At 44.5% G+C, this 11,286-nt stretch overlaps 1 long non-coding RNA gene across 2 annotated transcripts; it reads right to left on the bottom strand.

The window, feature by feature from the left end:
• Nucleotides 1-1,247: 1,247 nt before the first annotated feature.
• On the bottom strand, nt 1,248-11,102 carry LOC139153268 (uncharacterized). Of its 2 annotated transcripts, none has more exons than XR_011556780.1 (3): nt 10,903-11,102; nt 9,621-9,991; nt 1,248-1,472 (listed from the first exon to the last, which is right to left on the bottom strand). It is a non-coding gene; the product is annotated as an uncharacterized lncRNA (long non-coding RNA). The 2 variants fall into 2 exon arrangements; XR_011556779.1 differs by having other exon boundaries at nt 9,866-9,991.
• Nucleotides 11,103-11,286: the final 184 nt, after the last annotated feature.

The raw sequence follows: 11,286 nt of genomic DNA, 5'->3' as shown, positions 1-11,286 counted from the left end.
ATGCCAACAGAATCCAGAGACTGGGTCCATGTGCTGCAAGAATAATCAAATTGATCAGGGGTAGTTTCTGACTTACCTTGCTGCTGGTTTTCATCCTCCTGCACTGCGCAACTGTGCATGCATGCACAGTAGTGAAAACGTGGCTTCTGTGCATGTGAGGAGCAAAAAACAAGATGGCAGTGCCTATGGTGCTGCTGAGATAGCCACTTTGTGGGTTTGGCCAGCTAGCCATCGCTCCTGGTTTGGCAAGCAGGGGGAAATTCCCGCTGCTGGTTCTAAAGAACTAGTCCAAACTGGGGGGAACCCACCTCTGAAATCGACAGAACTATCATCATAATCTCTATTCAGGTGTTCAAGGAATTATTATTTTCATTCTTTACTAAATATCCTGGTCATTTTTTTTTTTTTATATCAAGATTATGTCATTTTTATAAGATCAATCTCAATTTATCTCCTTAATTATTGTGATATAGGCATATAATATTCACGGAATATTAATACCATTAACTATTAGCATTAATAGTAATGATACAAATTCTTTTTAGATATATTGGAACAATTATTTTTTCTTCCATAAATTATAAACTAGTCTATGATAGCCAGGTAACTTGATTGCTCTTCTTAAAGTATTCAGGGCAAAAAGAGTCCCAGTGCTGATTTATAGTGCAGAATTCTGGAGACTTAATAAAACTACTCCACTTAAAAAGTCCAGACACATTTTTTAAAGATGTGTGCTGGGAATGGATAAGAACACATCTGCCCCTGCAGTCATTATGGAAATAGGTATTCAATTCCTTATGTTGTTGACTAATAATTAAAGTTTTCACATACTGACAGAAAGCCTATTTGATACATTTATGAAAATATGCTTAAAAGAACAATTGAGTATGGCCCAGGCTAAATCCTGGCTCAACCAACCTTTTAAATTATTTTACAACATAGATCTGTTGCAGCAAAAACCAGTTACCAGTCAAGGGAATGGAGACCACAAGGAGATTGAGTAACTCAGGTTTATTGCATGCAAGGTTCAGAAATAAGACAAGAAAATCTGAACGACCATTAATACTTTTAGTTACATTCTTATACCTTTTCGGAAAAGTAGGACAAACAAGCATGTCATTGCGTGGACCAATAATATTGGTTACATGTTTGCGGGCATACAAAAAGGGAAGTAAAAAAGTAAAATCAACAGAAAATATGATTACATGGTGAAATAATGACAAGGTAAGTACAAGTGCAACATTTATTTTTTTTATTTATTTATTGGATTTGTGTGCCGCCCCTCTCCGTAGACTCGGGGCGGCTAACAACAGTAATAAAAAACATCATATAAATCCAATACTAAAACAACTAAAAAAAACCTTATTGTAAAACCAAACATATGGGATACGTGATAGATTCTTCAGCATTCAGATGTTTCCTATGTTTCACTTTCCAATTCCTGTTGCGTGTATGTCTCCATAAGCAAGTTGCTTAAGGGAGAGATAAGAGAAAGAGGAAGTAAAGTAAAATAGAGGTTATGCAGTTATGATCTTTTACAGTGTGGAACTAATGATTAGAAGTTTTGTAAAAGTATTATTAAAGCACTTAAGATATATAGGAAAATACATATGTTGGGGTATCTTCTTATTTCCCCCCTTTTGAAGCTCTAAGATGAATTACACTTCAAATGAAGTTTCAACTCTTGGTTCCTGACATGTGGGTTGGGTAGTGATAGGTAGAAACGTTTCATAGGTAGGATCTTTTTGATCTGGCTCACTAGTATCATGTCTGAGCATATGAAGCTCACACAAGGCAAGAATTTTATCCAAGGCCCTTTTATCTGCTACAAGAGAGACAGTACTATTCATAGCCTGCATAAAAAGTGGTAGCACACAAGGTACAATAATACAACCAGCTAATAGAAAAATGACACAAGGTTGTCCAGAGCCAATCCATTCTGCATATGTATGTATGGGACTTAACACTTTCAGTAGCTAATTTAGACAGGCTGCAAACTGTTCCATTAGTAATGATCTCAACTACAGCCTGGAGGCGAATTATATGATTAAGCATGTAAATGGGGGTGTGATAGCTATATGTCCCATCGTCAGCCCAAGTGGCTGGACCGTAAATCTGGATGATGCGATCAGGGGGGCCAATACTCTTCCTTCCAATCACTGATTTTGAGATTGTCGATGCGAAGTAATATAATAATAATAATAATAATAATAATAATAATAATAATTTATTAGATTTGTATGCCCCCCATCTCTGAAGACTTGAGGCATCTCACAACATAACAGCAATACAATATAAATACAAATCTAATGTTAAAATTTTTTTTAAACTAATTTAAAAATACATTGTTATAAAAAAACATCTGCACAATCATACACACTCAGTCCAGCTGAACATAAACATAATAAAGGTCAGAGAAAAAAAGAGGGAGATTAATCCCCCCAGGTCTGGCGGCAAAGGCGAGTCTTCAATATTTTACAGAAGGCGAGGGTAGGGGCAGGGCCGCCAATAGGGCAGTACTACCGGCAGTGGCGTCAGGGGCCCAGCCATGAGGGGGGCCCGGCGATTGAAGAAGACCGGTACCGACCGCGCAGGCAACGTGAGATCTTAGCACAGCACTTTTGCACCCGCCATGGCTCCTCCCCGCTCTGCCCCTGCTGAGCACGGCACTTTCAAAGTGCATGGCAGTTAGGCCTCTGTGCCCGTCTGAATTGGCTCCTCCCCAGCGTGAAGACCGGGCTGGACTGGGGCCCGGGGGAAAGCGCCGCGCCGTCCCATGAGCCGCCTAGCCCGGGCGCCGGAGAGAGAACAGCCGGCATCAGAAGAGGACAAGTATGGCCAGGAACCAGCAGGCGGTGAGCTGGAGGTGAGAAGCCGAGTCCCTCCACGCTGTTTGCAGGGGGAATAAGGGGAAATCGGGGGGGGGGGGGAGAGGAAATCCAGGGGGGGAGGAGTGGGGGGGGAGTGCCGGCAGTTTATGCATAGTCTCTTTGGTCTGTTTAGTGGCCAAGGCGAGTGCCGTGGCATACACTGTATTTTACTACCGGGCTTCTCCACCATCAGGAGGAAGAGCAACTGCACGGAATAGACAGGCGTGGGTGCTGCGAACTTGATAGAAAGGGGGTGGGGGAGTTTGATTCCCTCAGTGATCCACGGGAGGAGATCCACCGGAGAGGGTTAGGCGTTGCTGAAATAGGCCTGGCTCCTTCCTTCCCTCCTTCTTTCTTTTCCTCTCCCTCTCTCCTTCCCTCCCTCCCTCCTTCCCTTCTTTCCCTCTCTCCCTCCTTCCCTCCCTCCCTCCTTCCCTTCCTTCTTTCCCTCCTTCCCTCCTTACTTCTCCCTCCTTCCCTTCCTTCTTTCCCTCCCTCCCTCCTTCCTTCCCTCCCTCCTCCCTCCCTTCTTTCCCTCCCTCCCTTCTTCCTTCCTTCCTTCTCTCTCCCTCCTTCCTTCCTTCTTTCCCTCTCTCCCTCCCTCCTTCCCTTCCTTCCTTCATTCCTTCCTTGAGCTCCTTAAAAGTTGGAGTGGGTGCCCTTTGCAATGCCATATTATAAGGGAAGAGCATCAACTAGCAGGTGTCAAAAGGCTGCTCCATGATGCCTGCCCTGTTGTAGCTTTCACGAGTACTTCTTGAGTACATGCAGATAAATAGCTTCAAGAGCCTTATTCAGTGTCACTGCTGTGCTGCATTAGACCGGGAGCACCGGTGTTTCAGGCTTTCAAGTCTTACCTAGACATGGGTGATTAAACTTGAGGGGTTTTCTCTCCTCTTTTTTTGCATGCCAATGTTCTCTTGGTGTGTAATTACAATGAATTTGGTCAGGTAGCTGAGTCGTCAACATAGGCTTTATGCTGTTATTTAATAGTACTGAAAGGGGTATAAATAATCAATGTAAAATACTACACATAGTTGGTTCTGGTGCGTAGTGCATTATGTCATGTAATATGGCAATGTAAAGTATTGCTGAAATATTGTAGCAAGGTGTAACTGATGAAAGGAACAAGCTATTTAAAGGAAATTTATTTATTTATTTATTAGATTTGTATGCCGCCCCTCTCCGTAGATTCCATACCCTCTGGCTGGCAACTCTGATAGTGTGGTTGCAGTATTTTATAAAAGGATTTTTTAAAAAATGTATCATATATAGCTGGAATATGTGACCCAGTTTTAAATACTTCCAAGAATGTTTCTCTTACTGATTGGGTGTTTTGTTGCCTTGTTACTGTTTTTTTGCAATTTGCTTGTGGAAATCTTTGTGTAAAATAGAAGACAGAGGCATATTGATTTTAATTAAAAGCTGATGACTTTATTTGTTCAACCAAAATGATCTAATTGGGGAGTACTGTAGTCAAGTTTTGCATCTGTATTCATGTGATAAATGTGTATACATATACCTGCCTAACAAAGTAGCTCAGTCAGTGGATAATCACACCATCCCCAAAGCTATTGCTATATGCTAAATAATAATTAATAAATGAATTAAAATACAGTGGGTTATCCCTAAACTCTCATGAAGTTGCTGGCATCATGCTTAAATATGTATGGAGAACAAAAAGCACCTGCCATTACTACCTTTTACTTTGCAAGAGTATCATTTGTTATATGTTGTGTTGTCTAGTGAAGATTTGTATATGTTTACAGTTCACTGTGCTTTCCTTTATGATGTTATATTTGCACTATAGTAATAAACATACTTGACCAAAAGATTTAACAAAATGATTCATATTATTAACTTGTCAATCAAGTGTACCTTTTTGTAGTGGCAGGGTTTAATTTTTTTTTTGTGAAAGGTAAATTTAATACATAATTGGTATGTCACAAAATAAAGTAGTTTTAAAATGGTGGGGAGGGGGCCCCCCAGACACTTAGGCTGTATGGGGCCCTAAAATTCCTGATGGCGGCCCTGGGTAGGGGCAGTTCAAATCTCCAGGGGAGAGTTGATTCCAGAGGGCCGGGGCCGCCACAGAGAAGGCTCTTCCCCTGGGTCCCACCAGACAGCATTGTTTTGTCGACAGGACCCGGAGAAGCCCGACTCTGTGGGACTTAATCGGCCACTGAGATTTGTGCAGCAGAAGGCAGTCTCATAGGTACTCTGGTCCGATGCCATGTAGGGCTTTATAGGTCATTACCAACACTTTGAATTGTCACTGGAAACTATTCGGCAGCCAGTGCAGGCTGCGGAGTGTTGATGAAACATGGGTATATCTGGGAAAGCCTATGACAGCTCTCGCGGCCGCATTCTGCATGATCTGAAGTTTCCGAACACTTTTCCTAGGTAGCCTCATGTAGAGAGGGGCTACCCCCAAAGTAGGCCTCTTTGAACGAATGTTTCCAACTTCATCATAGACAGGTACCCCTGCTGTGTAAAAGAGAACAAAAGAAACCAGGGCAAATGATACCCAAAGCCACACCATTTAAGTGATAACTGAGCTTAGGCATACTTCCCACAGATCCAGTAAATTCCATCAGAAACCAAACAGGGAAGCATGGCATTTTGCGGGTAGGGAGGTAATTGCAAGGAGGGCAATCTGGTACAAAGTCTCTGCATCTGGCATTGGCTGGGAACCCTTGCCAGCCCACCACTCATCACTATTTCAGGTGAAATACCTGGGAACAGCCAGTGATGCGGTTGTGGGTATAACAAACATTGCCTACCAGATTCCCCTTTCCAAATTCGGGTCTATGTATTTTCTCAACTCTTCCAATTCCTTCGGTGACATGGAGTACATTCTGGGTTTTGGGAGCGTTACCCCTGATTCAAATTCCATTGCACAGTCTATTCATCTGTGAGGGGGCAGTTCATTGCAATCTTCCTCACTGAAAATCCTTTCCAGGTCTCAGTATTCAAGGGGCACTTTTTGGAGACCTGGGAGCTTTTCCCTTTTGTGGCGGAAGTAAAAGGACCATCTGTTTTCTGCCTGGGAGGAGGGTTCCTCCCGCCTGCCTGTGTGTGGAAGTTAAACTTGCAATAGCCATCTTCCCACCTAATGAGGGAGATTCATTTGTCCAGGCAGGCCAGGCTTAATATAACTGCTTCTGACATCTTGGAAGTGATTATAAACCGAAGGAATTAACAGTGTCACCCAATGTGCAACTCCACTAACTCCCTCAGGAGGGTGGCTGGATCCACCCCTATGAGGGATCCATCTACTTGTTGGAATCAGATGGGGTTAGCCAGGGCCGCCGATAGACGGGTATTACTGGGACTGCTGTCCCGGGCCCGGGGAAAATTGGAAAATTGGGGGGCCCCGGGCCCCGGCGCCCCCCAAAAACTCCCCAACCCCGAAGAGAGCCTGAATAATGGGGGGGACGGGGACGGTGCTTCTGCTGCTGAGCCCAGTCTTCTCCCGGTGGCTTTCGACTACTGCAAGGCTGGCCTCGGCTCCCCTTCCCTAAACCCCCGCCAGCCCCCTCCTTCCCTTCCCGCCCTGCCCTCCTTCCCCGAGGCGTCCCTTGCCCAGCTCTTCTGGCGAGGGTGGGCCTCCGCCCGCGCAGAAAGCACCCTCCCTCACACCCAGCGCCGGCCATGGGGGCTTCCGCCGGCGCCTTCCGCAAGGCCCCCAGAGGAGCCGCGTGGGTCTCCAGACTTCTCCTGGTGAGTCCCCGCCGCAAGGATGCGGACGAGGGAGAAAGGGGAACCCGGCGCCTTGCGGTAGAGGGGTAGTTGGTTTGTGGGGAGCGGGGGAGGGAATTGTAAAAATCACAATTTCTTGCGTTGCTTTTTCTTTCTTTCTCTCTTTCTCTCTTGCTCTTTCATTCTTTTTTCTTTCTCTTTCTTTCTCCCTCTTTCTTTCTCTCCTTCCTTCCTTCCCTCCTTCCATTTCTTTCATTCCCCCTCTCTTTTTATTTCTCTTTCATTCTCTTTCTTTTTCTTTCTTTCTCTTTCTTTCTCTTTTTCTTTCTCTCTTTTACCTTCCCTTCCTCTATTTCTTCTTTTCTTTCTCCTTCCTACCTTCTTCCCTCCCTTCCTTCAGTCCTTCCTCTCTTACTCTCCCCTTTCATAAGTTTCCTTCCTTCCTTCCTTCCTCTGTTCCTGTCCCTTCCCCCTTTCTTTCTTTCTTTCTTTCTTTCTTTCTTTCTTTCCTTCCCTCCATTTCTTGCTTTCCTTCTCCTTTCTCCCTTCTTTCCTCCCTCACTCCCTTCTTTCACTCCTTCCTCTCTTACTCTCCCCTTTCACACCTTTCCTTGCTTACTTTGCACCCTCCCTCTGTTCCTGTCCCTTCCCTCCCTCCTTCCTTCCTTCCCACCCTCCGTCCATTCATTCACCCATTCCTCTCTTGATCGCCCCTTTTACAATTCCTTCCTTCCTTCCTTCCGATGTGGGCCCAGGCCGGCAGAGTAGTTTGCTTTTGCACCCCGTCTCGAGCTCCCTTGGTGCCAACCCGGCCCTCCCCACTTCAGAGAGAGGGGGGAGAAAGAGAGAGAGAGAAAGAGAAAGAGAGAGATAAAAAGAGAAAGAGAGAGGGAGGGAGAGAAAGAGATAGAAAGAGACAAAGAGAGGGGGAGAGAAAGAGAGAGAGAAAGAGAGAAAGGGAGATAAAAGAGAAAAAAGAGAGAAAGAGAGATAAAAAGAGGAAGAGAAAGAGAGAGGGGGAGGGAGAGAAAGAGAAAGAGAAAGAAAGAGAGAAGGGGAGAGAGGGAGAGAAAGAGGTAGAGAAAGTGAAAGAGAGAGGGAGGGAGAGAAAGAGATAGAAAGAGAAAGAGAGAGGTTGGGAGAGAGAAAAAAGAGAGAAAGAGATATAAAGAGAAAGAGAGAGAAAGGGAGAGAAAAAGAGAAAAAGAGAGAGAAAGGGAGAGAAAAAGAGAAAAAGAAAGAAAAGTAGAGAGAGAAAGAGAGACAAAAAGAGAGGGAGAGAAAGAGAGAGAGAGAGAGAGAGAGAGATAGAAAAGCAGGTGGGGGGGCACACCTATTTTGCCAGCCCTCGGATGGGCCATAGGGATCCAGTGTATGTGGAGGGAGAGGTCCCCAGCTTCTGTTCTGCAGAGGGGAAGCCAAAGCACCCGCATGGGTTATGCAGAGTGCCAGTGTTTGGGGCAAGGTGGGGGGTGGGGGTCTTCCTTAACCCCCATTTCTTTGGTGGGGCTACGAGGCCTGCCCAGCAGGGCTTATGTGTTGCGGAAGGTCTTGTTGAGGGACACCAGTGGAGCCCCCCCATCCCCAGGGAAGGGGGTTCTGGCATCACTGCCACTGGCTTTGGAAAGAAGCCCCCGGCCTCTTCAGGGTGTGGAGGGTGGGGTCCATAGCACAGGGCTGGACAATGGCTGAAGACAGTTGACTGCAGCTTTCAGAATTCCTCAGCCAGGAATATGAAGAAGACAGTTTGAAAATTTAAAAGGGAAGGAAGGAAGGAAGGAAGGAAGGAAGGAAGGAAGGAAGGAAGGAGGGACGGAGGGAGGGACGGAGGGAGGGACGGAAGGAGGGAGGGAAAAGAAAAAAGAGAAAAAAGGAAAGAAAGAAAAAGAAGAAAGAAAGAAAGAGGAAGGAAGGAAGGAAGGGGAAAAAAACCAAAAGAGAAAAAAAAGAAAAAGGGAAGGAAGGAAGGAAGGAAGGAAGAAGGGAGGGGGGGCCCAGACACTTAGGCTCTATGGGGCCCCAAAATTCCTGATGGCGGCCCTGGGGTTAGCTAAAGGTCTTGTTTGGATTTTTAAGCCATCCTTAATTCTGGGTCAAGGGGATTTTTGAAAGTGTGGACTAACAATCTCTCTGGCCATTCACTCAGTTTCTCCAGCAACTCATTCCCACACTAGTTCCTTAATGCGTTGTCCGGCTTATTTCAGCAGGCCAATCTATTTCTCCACAACCAATTGGCCTGTAACATTCAGGAACCTCATCCTCTTCAGCTCGATGAAATCGGCCACATCGTTCAACTCGGGGGGCTCTCATAGTATGGCTCAGTGATCCATTCTGCTGCTTCTCCCTCACTCATGCCCTCCAAAATTTTATTGATCAGCTGCTGATCTCTGGGAGCAAATGACCATGTTCTCTTACATATGACCACACTTGATGGAGGAAATAGGCCAGCTTCTTCAGGTCCCAATCAACTTTGGCTTGGAAAGGAGGTGGGCCTCTGAGGATGGGAGGGCCAGCGGCAAATGTGGCAGCAGACATGGGGGGGGAGGGATGATGAAACCTCCCATTGGTGGACCTCCACGCTGAAAGGGAGGGCTTCATCTCAGTCCCATTCCGCTAGAGGGGGGAGGCAGTTGGGTGACACCCAGGGCAGTACGGGTTCACATGCTTGCTGTGTAGAGAGGCTGTGGCTGCTCAGCTCCATGGGCAGGAGGGGAAGCTAAGCTCACACTGGCATCATGCCCATCCCATCCCTGGCACATATACCACCCCCAGCATCTTCATGTCAGGGGTCACCTCAGGCTCTCATCTCCCATGCTGGGGACTTTCCCAACCTGATCTTGATGCCAGCCTGGGCTCAGAGGGAAGGGTCACCCAGGTGGTTTTCAATTCAGCCACCGAACTTTTAGGGGTTTCACTCACAGCAGTGTGGAACGATGGGGTGTCTCTGTTCCCTTGGGGTCTCCTTGCCAACACAGAGTAAGGAACCCCAGGGGTTTTCAATGCCCATTTGTGGGTCCTGGGGCCCTGCTTTGGGAGCGTTCCACTTACAGTTAGATATAAGAAATAATCAGGGAGGTCTGACAAAGACTGGCTGCGAGACACTGGACGGGAACTTCCAACTTCCAACCAGTCGACAGCTTGGCTTCTCAGAGATCTCCATTCAGAATAGGGTGACCAAGTTGCCCCCATTTGGGCCTCGCTTTCCTGGCCAGATACTCCTGGCCTTCCACAGCTCCAAGGAGATACAGATCCTGAGGGGGAGTAATCTTGCAAGCAGGGCATTTTCCCCTCACCTCCCCCGTACTTTCAGGTCTTGCTGGTCCCTCCACAGCAAGCTTTTCGGTTAACCCCTTCTCTTCCATTTCTCCTGAGTTTTCTCTCCACATGTGGCCAGGAGTGGAGGATGGGAGCTCGGGTCCCTGTTAGGAAGAAAAAATGGGGGGGGGGGGCTAGGGGGTATCGGGATAATTTCAGTGCCCCAAATAGCATCTGAGAAATAAATCAGATTCCAGTCCAAATCCCCCTAAAATTAGAATATCGTGCAAAAGGTCATTCAGTAATGCAGCTTAAAAGATAAAATTAATATATGAGAGAGACTCATTATAAACTGTACCCCATAATCATCACAATTATGACAAGTCACAGCTTGAACTATCTTGCTTTGCATGTAATGAATCTCTCTCTCATGTATTAGTTTCATCTTTTAAGTTGCATTACTGAAATAAATGCATTTTTGCATGATTTTCTAATTTGAGTTTTACCTGTATTGACATAGAATTGCTTTGTTCCCTTTTATTTCTCACAGAAACATAGGAGATTTATTTTGTTCATGTAATAGAGCTAAAAATCAAGTCATGCTAATCCAATCCACTTTAAGAATGTAATCGCAGTCACTAAATCAATGAAGCATGGCATAATCATTATATCCCGATGAATATTCTCTTTCCCAATTCTCACATTTCTCATTTTTCATTTACGACCTTTATTCATAACAAATCTTACTTAAGTTTCTTTTTGTCTTTGCACTATGAAGAAAAGCTGTTAGGAAAGAAGCAAGGAGGACAATAAAGAATAGGTAAATTTAAAACTTCTTATTTTAATAAGTTTTTATTGATGGTTAATAAATCAATATGGTTTATTGATTTTAATTAATAAATAAATTAAAATAAATAATTTTAATTATTGATTAAATAATTAATGGTTTTAATTAAAATAAAAACTAGCTACTTTTTAAAATGTTGTACCAGTATTTAAAAAAAAAGTAATTCTGCCCCTAGCAAAATTACTGTATATATCTCCTGTATGTGTACTTGATAACAAATATTCATACCTTGGCTTTTTGTGTTCGTCTGCTGGATTTGTGAATTTGCAAGGAAAGGAACTTCAATTGAGGGAATACAAGTATAGATGGATTGATATAGGCCATGGAAAATAACTCTGGAACTTTGGCCTGTCTGAAGGTTAAATTGACTAATACCCTAGCTAGGTCACGAAGGTAAAGAATTACTTTATAATCTAACCTAAATTAACATGAAGTTAGAAATGTTTTTGTCTAATTAAAGCCATATCTAATGTTTAATCCAAGCCACCTCATTCCAAAGGTTTAGCATAGCAAAGAAAATGTTTGGAATGAGGATTTTGATAGACATAAAATCTTTAACATGTGTGATATTTGTATATCTATATTTATAGTATTGCTTAGTTGTCTTCTTAA

The sequence above is a fragment of the Erythrolamprus reginae genome, chromosome Z (genome assembly GCF_031021105.1).
Source record: "Erythrolamprus reginae isolate rEryReg1 chromosome Z, rEryReg1.hap1, whole genome shotgun sequence".
Taxonomy (NCBI): domain Eukaryota; kingdom Metazoa; phylum Chordata; class Lepidosauria; order Squamata; family Dipsadidae; genus Erythrolamprus; species Erythrolamprus reginae.
The sequence above is the reverse complement of the archived record's forward strand: the minus strand, read 5'-3'. Positions and strand labels throughout refer to the sequence as shown.